The sequence below is a fragment of the Bos indicus genome, chromosome X, assembly GCF_029378745.1.
Source record: "Bos indicus isolate NIAB-ARS_2022 breed Sahiwal x Tharparkar chromosome X, NIAB-ARS_B.indTharparkar_mat_pri_1.0, whole genome shotgun sequence".
Lineage (NCBI taxonomy): Eukaryota > Metazoa > Chordata > Mammalia > Artiodactyla > Bovidae > Bos > Bos indicus.
The window spans coordinates 127,553,050-127,565,429 of record NC_091789.1 but is presented as its reverse complement, the minus strand read 5'-3'; the positions used below and the strand labels follow the sequence as shown (position 1 = coordinate 127,565,429).

The following is a 12,380-nucleotide window of genomic DNA, read 5'->3' as shown; positions in this document are numbered from 1 at the left end:
TACTTATCTATGCCTTTACTATAATTATCATTGTTATCATTCAGCACCCAAAACAATTCATTACTCATTATAAGTTTTCAGTAGCTACTTTAAAAATTAAGTAAGTTTATTCTGTATCTTAGGAATAGATTCCTAGACATACATATATATATATGTCTCTCACTATATATATATAATCAGTATTTCAAAAGATTTCCTTCATTTGGAATTTGAGCTTTTGTCATATTGTACATGTCACATACTTTTTAAAGGTACTCAAATTTTTTTAAAAAATTAACTCTCACCTCTTGAATTGTCCATAGTATGAAATTTCAATGTCCCGTAAGTTAGGTCAAGGTGACAAAACATTTAAACATACTTATTGTTGATCAAAATCATACTTATTCTAGTTCACATTTAATATGCTGCAAAATATAGAGCAAAATTCATAACATAAAATATACTAAGTACAGTGATAGATATCATGAAAATGCTAATGAACAGTACAATGATATTGGGTGATTATAATAATACCTGTATTGGACAGGATAGACTGCCACAGCAGAGGGAGGGAGAGCTGGGAGGTCACACTTTCTCTTACTAAGTAACTTACCTCTTGTCACCTTACACTTCATTGGTTGGAGCTATTTCCCTGGCCACACCTACTTCAAGACAGCTGGGAAGTCAGCCTCCCAGGAGTCAAAGGAGGAGAGGAGAACCAGTTATGGGTGAGTACTAACAATGTGTCCAAAATAACTAAATTTATTGAATACACAGCATGTACATTATTACATGTAACTTTCAAAGCTACTTATATTGTACCTACTTTTTAAAAATTACATATTTATTTTTTTATTGAGTTGGGACATGTGGTATCTTTTTGTTGCAGCATGTGAACTCTTAGTTGCAATATGTGGGATCTAGTTCCCTGACCGAGGATTGAACCCAGGTCCCCTGCATTGGGAGCATGGAGTTTTAGCTGCTGGACCAGCAGGTAAGTCTCTGTACCTGCTTTTAATATCGCCACTTTCCAGATGATAAAACTGAACAGTAAAATGTTAAATGACTCACATATAGTTTGAATTATTAAGACGATGTCTGTATTAATTTAAGGACCGGGTTTTTATTCTACCTCCCAACAATAAATAGTTATTATGTTGGTATTTTCCCAACTGATGGATTTCCCAATTATCAGAGACATTTTAGGGAGATTGAAATGACCAAACTAACTCCCTATTTATACCTTTCCCAGCCCCCATGGTTGAGTCAGGGACCAGAGCCCTCAGGTTCAAGCCACCCTTCTGCTGACTGTGAGACTAATCTTTATGTTAGGACAGAGTGGAACAAGAGAATACACACCACCAACAGGGTCAGCCCTGTGCAAACTCTCCTCTTCTAAGGAGTACTGTTTTGTTTTGTTCATGTGTCCAAACATCTTGCTTTCACTGTAAGTCTAAACAATATGGCCTGTGCTGGCTGTCCAACCTGGGCTTAATTCCAGGTTCTAACACTTACTAGCTATATGACTTTGGAAAAATTACTTTATGTTTCCAGATTTTTCACCTGTAAAATGAAAGTAACAATGATAATTATTATTGTTGTTAAAGCTGACATTTATTGGGTACTTGCTATATTGCTTCCACTGTGCTAAGTGCTTTAGGATGAATTATCTCATTTAATCCCCTAATCATTTCCCTGAAATAGGTACTGTTAACCTGCATATATTGTACATAAGAAATTACATAATATGCCCACAATTAAATAGCTAATAAGTGACATAAGAGTCAAACCTAGAATTCACTAACTCCAGAAGCACAGTCATTGCTTCTAAAAATTTTTATTAACATTAAAATTATATATATGTTTACTTATTTCCTCCCATTGCCCCCAGTAACTTGATTTTGTTCAGAATTTTTTTTGTTTAAATTTGTACTAGTTCAACTGTACTCAAGTCACAAGCTTAAGACCCAGTCAGGTATCCCACTGTAGCATCTTGCTTGCTTCCCATGAGCACAGTCCATTTTCTGAGTCCCTCCATCACTTATAAGGATTTTCTAGCTCTTTATCCACTGGATTGAATGTTTAGATATCTCCTGCCTTGAACATCTCCCTTTCCAACCTTTTTTTTGTTTTTATTGAAGAATAGTTGCACTACAATGTTGTATAACTTACCGTGGTACAGCAAAGTGACTCAATTATACACGTATATACATTCTTTTTCATATTCTTTTCCAATATGGCTTATCACAGGATATTAAATAGAGTTCCCTGTGGTATACAGTAGGACCTTGCTGTCTATCTATTCTGTATATACTAGATTGCATTTTCTCAACCCCAACTTCAAATCCAACCTGCTGCACTTTGCTTCCCCCTGGCAATCGCTTATTTGTTCTCTATGTCTCTACTTTTGTTGGAGAAGGAAATGGCAATCCACTCCAGCATTCTTGCCTGGAAAATCCCATGGACAGAGGAGCATGCCGGGCTATAGTTCATGGGGTCGCAAGAGTTGGACATGACTTAGCGCCTAAACCACCACCACTGCTTCTGTTTCATAGATAGGTTCATTTTATCATATTTTATATTCTACATATAAGTGATATCATATGGTATTTATCTTTCTGACTTAATTCACTTGGTATTATAATCTCTAGATCCACCAATGTTGCTGAAAATGGCATTGTTTCATTCTTTTTTATGGTGGAGTAGTATTCCATTTTATACGTGCACCACATCTTCTTTGTCTGTTTATCTTTGTCTGTTTATGGGCATTTAGGTTGCTTCCATGGCTTGTTATTATGAATAGTGCTGCTGTGAACATAGGGGTGCAGGTATCTCTTTGAATTATAGTTTTGTCTGGATATATGTCCGGGGGTGGGATTGCTTGATCATTTTATAATTCTATTTTTAGTTTTGTGAGAAACCTCCATGCTGTTTTCCACAGTGGCTGCACCAACTTACATTCCTACGAACAGTGTAGGAGGGTTCACTTTTCCCCACACCCTCCCCAGCATTTGTTATTTGTAGATTTTTTTTAATGATGACCATTCTAACTGGTGTGAGATGGTACCTCACTGTAGTTTTGATTTGCATTTCTCTATAATAATTAGTGATGGTGAGCATCTTTTCCCTTGTCTATTGGCCATCTGTATCTTCTTTGGTAAAATGTGTCATTAGGTCTCCTGCCCACTTTACTATTGGGTTGTTGTTGTTGTTCTTGTTGTGTTTTATGAGCTGTTTATATATTTTGGAAATTGAGCCCTTCTTGGTCACATTGTTGGCAAGTATTTTCTCCCATTCTGTTGGTTGTCTTTTCATTTTACTTATGGTTCCTTTGTTGTGCAAACACTTGTAAGTTTAATTAGGTCCCATTTGTTGTCACTTTTATTTCTATTGCCTTGGAAGACAGCCCTAAGAAAACATTGGTACGGTTTATGTCAGAGAATGCTTTGCCTATTTTCTTTTCTAGGAGTTTTATAGTGTTATGTGTTATGTTTAAGTCTTTAAGCCATTTTGAGTTTATTTTTGTGTATGGTTCAAAGGTATGTTCTGACTTCATTGATTAACATTCAGCTGTTCAGCTTACCCAATGCCACTGACTAAAGAGATTGTCTTTTTCCCATTGTACTATATATTCCTGCCTCCTTTGTCAAGGATTAATTGACTGTAGGTATGTGGCTTTATTTCTGGGCTTTCTTTTCTGTTCCATTGATCTCTATGTCTGTTTTTGTGCCAGTACCACACTGTTTTGATTACTGTAGCTTTGTATTTTTGTCTGAAGTCTGGGATGGTTATGTTTCCTTCTTTGTTTTTCTTCAGGATTCCTCTGGAAACTCTGAGTCTTTTATGGTCCCATATGAATTTTAGGATTATTTGTTCTAGTTCTGTGAATGGGCAATTTGACAGGTTCTATTCCCAATCTTTACTTGGCTGATTATTATGCACTCTATTGTCATTCAGTGATCTTTTCTGTTTTAAACATATCCATCCAAATAAACATTTACTAAATTCCAACTAAGAAAGATACTCGTAAATCAGAGACATATCCTGCTGTCAGTGAGCTCACACACTAGTTCAAGAGATAGGATGTGTGTAGAAATAACTATAGTGCAAGTAGGAAGTAAATTAATGCCTTAAGAGAGGCATAGATATCTGTGTGGTTGTTCAGAGAAAGAATAGTGGAGTTCTTTGAGTGCCTAAGATATACCAGATACTGTCACATGTCTTACTTCAATGCCTCATAACCCCATGAAGAAAGCATTGTCATACCTATTTTTCCAACTAAGGAAATTGAGGCACACAATTATGAAGTCATTTGCCCTAGAACATTGCACAGCTTGGACACAGTGCTTAATTGGTCTGAATACACCCCTTTTATTGAGTGCACATGTCTAATCTCCATACCCTCATCCTCTTCCATTCTGCCATTTGGTTGAAGCTATTCTAGACTTCCCAAGGAATTCAGTCTCTCCAACTTTACACCTCTTTACTTACCTTTCTCTGTTGATTTCTGATTGGAAAAGGAGAAGGAAAAAGCAGTGGGGATATGAGGGTAAGCAAGTTAATTAGAGATATGCATCCCTAGACTGTGTGAAATCCTGTTAATATTGTGATCCCATTAATTCTGAGTATTCCCCAGGGCTGGCCCAATATGAAACTAGTAAGTAGGGAAAGTTTACCTGTGGAGACTCTGATACCTGATATTTTACCCTTTTCCCACTGAAAGTGTATTACAGTGTTTGATTTGTCACTGCCTGTTTTCCAGGGCTCCCATGCTAGCTTGCCATGAGGAAAACTTATTCTTAAATGATGTTGGCCTCCTGCCCATGCAGACTATGAGTATGTGATTACCTCCCACCAGCCTTCACACAGGCTTATTTGGCATTGACTCTAGGGGGTTGAGTAGGAAAGGTAGAAATAAGGGGATGGTCTTGTAGGTTCAAAAACATCCTTTCTAAGCTTTAAGTGCTGATGATATGTTCTGTACCTTATTTGCTTCCCATGCTCCAACTTCTAGTTTTCTTGTACCTGCTTTCCCTGAATCTTAGACATATTTTGTTCTTCCTTTGTAACTACCACACATCCCCAAGTTACTAATTTTTTCCTTGGACTTTGCATGCCTAAACTGTTCCATCTTCCTTTGGAATATGCCCATGGACCATTAGTCTTAAGATGTTCGGTTGATGTCAATGATGTCAACTTAGTTTTTTGACAGACCAGGCTTTAGAGAAGTTGGAGCTTCCTAAAAGTAATTACTCTAGATTGTGGGTGTTGAAGAAAGTTCTTATTATTCTTGAGAGTCCTGTGATGGAGCAGTGAATAAATTATAAGTATTTGGAATATGCAGGCAGGTGTACAAATCCGGAAAACAACAGGGCATGGTGGTTAAGTAGGTGAACTTCTTTGTCACTCTGCATGGGATCAGATCTTGGCCCCAACATTTGATAGTGCATGGTCTTTGGAAAGTTACTTAACCTCACTATATTTTATTTATTAAACAAGAATATCAACCACAATACTGATATAATTTATCTTAGAGTGTTTCTTCCCTTTTTGAGGTGAGGAATAAATGAGATGATACATACAAACTTCTTGGGTTAGATATGGTATATGTAAGCACTCAATAAATTTTGGATATAAAGGAAAATATACTTTTCTTAAAAATATTTTTCAATTTGGTTTCCATGGGAATTGTTTTTAAAGCTCTTAAGATGTTAATTTTACTTTAGAGTTGCATGTATTGGTAACTTCAGGAAAAAGAGACAGGGATCTTAGACAATGAGACCCTTTTAAGGGTACTTTGGAGGAATTAACCATCTTCACAGCACAGCGACCCTTGAACAATGTATAATCCATGTATAACTTACAGTTGGCTTACGACATCAGGGTTCCTCAGCATCCACAGTTCAAACAACTATGGACCGACCATGTAGTACTGTAGTATTTACTATTGAAAAATATCCACGTATAAGTGGACCCTGGGCAGTTCAAACCCACATTGTTCTAAGGTGAACTGTATCAATACAGTTGTTTATCTGAAAGCACAAAGATGCTTGAAAATATCTGCAATTTTAGTCTAAAATTGAAAAGTAAGATACTGTCTTCTGTTTTCTTGTGATATTTCAAAATATTTAGAAAACTTCAAAGTAGAGAAAAAGAGAATAGAGAAGAATAAGAGAATCAAGTGAGGTTCAACAAAGACCTATTATTTATTCAAGATTTAAATAGTGGGAAAAAAGAGAACTGCAAGAAACCAGGATGAGAATGATGAGGTCATTGCAAATTTAAAGTGGTAGGAATATTTCAAAATACTTGTGTATCAGGAAAGGAAGCGGGTTTTTTTTTTTTTTTTTGAGGGAAGGGTATTTAAGGATCTCATTGTTCATATAGATATATTTTCTTTATATGAAGAGATAGTGCCAAATACTTCAATTTAAATATTAAAAATGATGAATTAAAGTTTATTTTTTCTGGTAATGTGTGTCTTAGAATTTGAGCTGGAAGTGCTTTCATTCAGATGCTTGTACAATACCCATAAACTCTAAAACTTTGCTCTAGCCATCAGAGATCATAGTTGAGTGCAATTCAAATTATGAGATCACTGAAAGCACTTTAAAATGTCACTAAACTCATTTCTTGAGCTGTTGGCTATCTACTGATGAAGACAACAATAGCCTCTCAATCTTATGGTGTATGCTTCTTAGCTCAGTTATTATGATATGGTCAGAAATATTGCCTGTTATTTTGGTGATGAGGTTTTTTGAAACATGAATTAGTATTCTCACTTAATACATGGTAGAATTTCACTCCTGACTGTTTGGAATGCAATTTATTTAAACAATATCTTGAACTTTTTATTTTGTATTGGAGTATAGCTGATTACGGAGTAGGCAATAGCACCCCACTCCAGTACTTTTGCCTAGAAAATCCCATGGGCGGAGGAGCCTGGTAGGCTGTAGTCCATGGGGTCGCTAGAGTTGGACACGACTGAGCGACTTCACTTTCACTTTTCACTTTCATGCACTGGAGAAGGAAATGGCAACCCACTCCAGTGTTCTTGCCTGGAGAATCCCAGGGACGGGAAGCCTGGTGGGCTGCCGTCTATGGGGTTGCACAGAGTCGGACACGACTGAAGCGACTTAGCAGCAGCAGCAGCATAGCTGATTAACAATGTTGTGATAGTTTCAGGTGAACAGGGAAGGGACTCAGCCATACATATACATGTGTCCATTCTCCCCCTAACCCCCATCCCCTCCTGGATGCCACATAACATGGAGCAGAGTTCTATGTGCCATACAGTAAGTAGGTCCTTATTGGTTATCCAATTTACTATGTCTATCCAAAACTCCTTATCTATCCCTTCCCCCTAGGAACTGTGAGTTTGTTCTCTAAGTCTGTGCTGTCCCTTTTCATAATTGTTCTGCCTTTATTAATTACAGATATGTAATTATTAATAAAAAGGACAGCACAGAGTCAGAGAATGAACTTGAGTTTCATAGGCTTCCCTGGTGGCTCAGATGGTAAAGAATCTGTCTGCAATGTGGGGAACCTGGGTTCGATCCTTGGGTCGAAAAGTTTCCCTGGAGAAGGGATAGGCTACTCACTCCAGTATTCTTGGGCTTCCCCAGTGACTCAGATAGTAAAGAATCCGCCTGCAATGTGGGAGACCTGGGTTCAATTCCTGAGTCAGAAAGATCCCCTGGAGGAGGGCATGGCAACCCTTTCCAGTATACTTGCCTGGAGAATTCTATGGACAGAGGAGCCCAGCGGGCTACAGTCCATGGGGTCACAAAGAGTCGGACACGACTAAACACAACACAGCAAACTTATGAAATGTGTCCTTTTACATATTATAATATACTTCAGTATAAATTTTAGGAAGGAGAAAATCTCTTGATCACCAGTTTACAAATTTTTTTGATATCCTAAAACATAATGAAGAACTTCCTGTTCAGAGGAAAACAAAACAAATTTTAGAATTGAGATCTAGAACAGACTTTGATGGTACCTTACACATTATACATAGTTGCTGAATAAATGTGTGTTGTTGAATCAATATGCTTTATTCTATTGTTGCGATTGCTTTAAAGCATAATGTTAACACTTCATAAGAAGTATTCACATTAAAACTAGGCATACCAAATCATGCTTAATAAAACTTAAAGGTTTTCCCTTGGACCATTGAGTGGTGCCTAATGTATCATTCTTTAAAACATGGAAGGCTGATAATGCCTGTTAAAATGCGTATGTTCAATTTCAAAGGACATTGCTAACTCCCTGCTTTATCTCTATTAGTACTTTCTATTTGGCTTCAGTCCTCCTTTTAAATGGTATTCATTGAATTTATCAAAGACAGTAATTTGTTTATCATTACAATAATGCATTGCCCGAACAGATTGGTAGCTTGATATTGTTGTGTTTTATTTAACCATGAGGTATATGTCTTTTATAGTGAATGAATAATTTATTTCACTTAGGAAATATTTATTTTAGCAAATGTTATTTAAGGATGAGAGAGATTAATTTTAAATGCTGCAGATTTTGTTCTAAACAAATGGCTAAGTTTTTGAGCGAGGCCTGAGGGTAAAAATAGTATCTTATACGTACAGAAAGTTTTTAAAAAATTTAAAGTTTATATACAAATAAAGCACCCAATCACTGGAATACAATTTGATTGTCAGCTTTCAATTTAAGGATTAGTTAAGGGTTTTTTGAGGTTTAGCAGACTCTGTGTAGGTGTGTCCTTGGATGGATTCCATCAAAGTCTCATAATTGTGAAATGTTTGTGTTTTGATACTTTTTGTGGCTAACAGCACTAATCTATTTTATATTTATAATATTTTATATGGAAATATTTTATGCCTCATTTAAATACTAACCATAGATAAAGGTATTTGTGTGTGTGTGTGTATGATATATATATAAGTACACACATATGTATACAAAAATACAGTTTTTCTCATATTGACCAAGTAAATGTTTTTACTGAATGTTTTGTTTTCAACCCTTATTTCAGCATTGCATAGAAAAACATTTTTTTATTGGTGTATAATTGCTTCACAATGTTCTGTTGGTTTCTGTTATACAACATGAATCAGCTATTGTTTTTGTTGTTCAGTTGCTCAGTCGTGTCCAACTCTTTGCAACCCCATGAACTGCAGCTCGCCAGCCTTCCTTGTTGTTCACTATCTCCCAGAGTTTGCTCAGACTCATGTCCATTGAGTTGATGATGCCATCCAACCATCTCATCCTCTGTCGCCCCCTTCTCCTACTCTCAATCTTTCCCAGTATCAGGGTCTTTTCCAATGAGTCGGCTCCTCACATCAGGTGGCTAAAGTATTGGACCTTCAGCATCAGTCCTTCCAATGAATATTCAGAGTTGATTTCCTTCAGGATTGACTGGTTGGATCTCCTTGCAGTCCAAGGGACTCTAAAGAGTCTTCTCTAATGCCACAGTTTGAAAGCATCAGTTTGTCAGCGCTCAGCCTACTTTATGGTCCAACTCTCACATCCTACATGACTACTGGGAAAGCCATAGCTTTGACTATCAGCTATATGTGTACATATATCCCCTCCCTCTCAGACCTCCCTCCCACTCCCTCCCCACCCACCCTCTAGGTCATCACAGAGCACAGAGCTGAGCTCCCTGTGCTATATAGCAACTTCCCACTAGCTCTCTATCTTATACATGGTAGTAAATATACGTCAGTGCTACTCTCTTAATTCCCTTCCTCAAGTCCCACCCTTCCCTTCCCCCCACCCCACGTCTAAAGTCTGTCACTACATCTGCATCTCTATTCCTGAAATTGAAAAAAGTATTTTCTGCCATCTTTTATGTTCAAATATAATTTATGTATTTTCTTCAAATCTAACTTACATGTGTCACCCTTTTGAATATTTTCTATTTCCCTGACTTGGAGGGGGCTCAGTTTTTTCCCCTTTTTTCTTAGAACTCTAACTCCATTTTCCCCATGAGCATCTCTCTGATAAAGGCTCATAGGCCCTCTTTAGATGCAGCCCCAGTGAAAAGTCTTGAGCTTGTTCTATATTATGAGAATGTCTTCTGTACCAATCCCAGGTGGCTCTAGAAGTCTTTGCTGAGGGAGGCTCTGGAGGGATGAGCTAGGGTTAAAAATCTAGTTGCACTTTAAAGACATGAAGCACCAGCATCAGAAAAAGTACACCAGGGAAAGCAGAATAAATGAGGGTTGCAAGGAAGTAAAAGTTACAGGGGTTGAGACTTGGGCTACTGAGGTTTTCAAATGCAAACCTAGAAGTATTGGAACTCAGAGGATTGGGGCATTTTGGCAGAAAGGAATGAAGAAAAATGAATTTGAAACAACTCATGACTGATGACTATTTTTTGAAGGCACATTATAAGGAATATATAAAAGAAAGGGATGTTGAATTATGTAAAAATTAGATTTTAGAAAGTACTGCTCTTTTAGTAACATGGAAACTTACATGACCATATGTAAAATAGATAGCCAATGGGAATTTGCTGTATGGCTCAGGAAACTCGAACAGGGGCTCTGTATCAACCTAGAGGGGTGGGATGAGGAGGGAGATGGGAGGGAGGTCCAAAAGGGAGGGAATATATGTACACCTATGACTGATTCATGCTGAGGTTTGGCAGAAAACAACAAAATTCTGTAAAGCAATTATCCTTCAATTAAAATATAAATTAAAAATAATATTTATAAAAAAGTACTACTCTTTTTAGTAATAGAAATCAAGTCAATCAAGTTCAGCAGAGAAGCTGGCATGTTTTTCAGTGCATCATGGATCAGAAACAATTTTAAAAAGTAAGTTGGATAGCTGTACATGGTCTTCATCATGGTCATCTTATATAGGGTCCAAGCAACAGGCAGTTTTCAAGTAGTAGAGAATATGTAAATTAAATATAGACTAGCTCCTCATGTTGCATTTATAATGATGATTAGTTAAAATGCATAGGTATTTTGAAACATCACTTTAGAACTTAACCTGCTCTAACCTGTCCTCCATCTTGTCATGAGAAGACTCACTCAGTTCTTCATATCCTCTTCCCACAAGCAGGTGGGACTTTTGGTTACAATTTATGATCAGTTCTTACAATGATATGCATCTTAATGCTTGCTCTCTATTAATGTACAGGAAATGAAGGGAACTGCTTTCTCCAGGTTCAGCACTTTGATATGTTTCCAAAGAAAATAGCACATTTCCAAGATCTCCTCTCAGAGTGATCCTTAGTGCTGTAGTTAAATGAAAATTATGATCACGATGCTTAGTAAAAACCAAGCAATAATAATAATACCTATAATGAAATTTACATACTTGATACTTGATTTTTAAATTTACTTCTGTTTCTTGCTTCAGTTGTGTCCAACTCTTTGTGATCCCATGGACTGTAGCCCACCAGGCTCCTCTGTCCATGGGACTCTCTCTAGGCAAGAATACTGGAGTGGGTTGCCATTTCCTTCTCCAGGGGATCTTCCTGACCCAGAGATCGAACCTGCATCTCTTATGTCTCTTGCATTGGCAGGTGGGTTCTTTGCCACTAGCGGCACCTGGGAAGCCCCAATAATGAAATTTACATACTTGATATTTGATTTTTAAATTTCCTTCTGTTTCTCCTATGTTTTTTGTTTAAGAATTATACTTTGGCAGATCTTCCATTATCCCTCATCAAGGTCACCAATTGTTTATGTTTTATTTTGCCCCCCTTTACTTTATCGTTCCCTCTTTCTGTAAGTGTATGCGTATATGTATAGGTATGCGTTATTTTCTGAATTTGGTTAAAGTGCTATCTCCCAGAATTCATAAATATAAAGTAACTGCATTTTTCTTTGTAATGCATAAGTAATTTGTGGAGTGATGCATTGAAGCTATAGAAATATCCTCTCTTTCATCACATTATATCCATTAATTTCATTTCTCATTGATGACATTCTAACTGCATTATTCCTTTACATCTATTAGTTGGCATTCTATTGTACTATGAGGAAGAGCTTTTCCTTCTCCATTTGTTTATTTGCTTGTTCATTATATTAATTTGCAAACATAGATTCTTATTTTCTTCAATGGGTTATAATCTTTTACTGTTATTGTTTATTTTAATGCTCAAATTTCCTCAGATTTGGCTTGTTGTGAGTACCTTCTGGTTGGCTATTGCGTGCTTTAATGTGTTCTCATGATTTTTTAAGCATTTCATTATTCTGGGGGGCTCTTTGGTGGCTCAGTGATAAAAAACAACAACAACAACAACATCTGCCTGCCAATGCAGGAAACACGGGTTTGATCCCTGGGTCAGGAAGATCCCCTGGAGGAGGAAACGGCTAACCACTCCAGTATTCTTGCCTGGGAAATCCCATGGACAGAGGAGCCTGATGGGCTACAGTCTATAGGGTCACAAAGAGTCTGAC

The 12,380-nt window shown here is 37.1% G+C and overlaps 1 long non-coding RNA gene across 1 annotated transcript in view; it reads left to right on the top strand.

Annotated features, from left to right (window-relative positions):
• Positions 1-308: 308 nt before the first annotated feature.
• Positions 309-12,380, top strand: part of LOC139181154 (uncharacterized) — a 94,442-nt gene continuing 82,370 nt past the window's right edge. Inside the window, exons 1-2 of the long non-coding RNA XR_011565244.1 lie at positions 309-707; positions 869-973. This is a non-coding gene — a long non-coding RNA (uncharacterized lncRNA). The remainder of the gene's footprint in view (positions 708-868; positions 974-12,380) is intronic.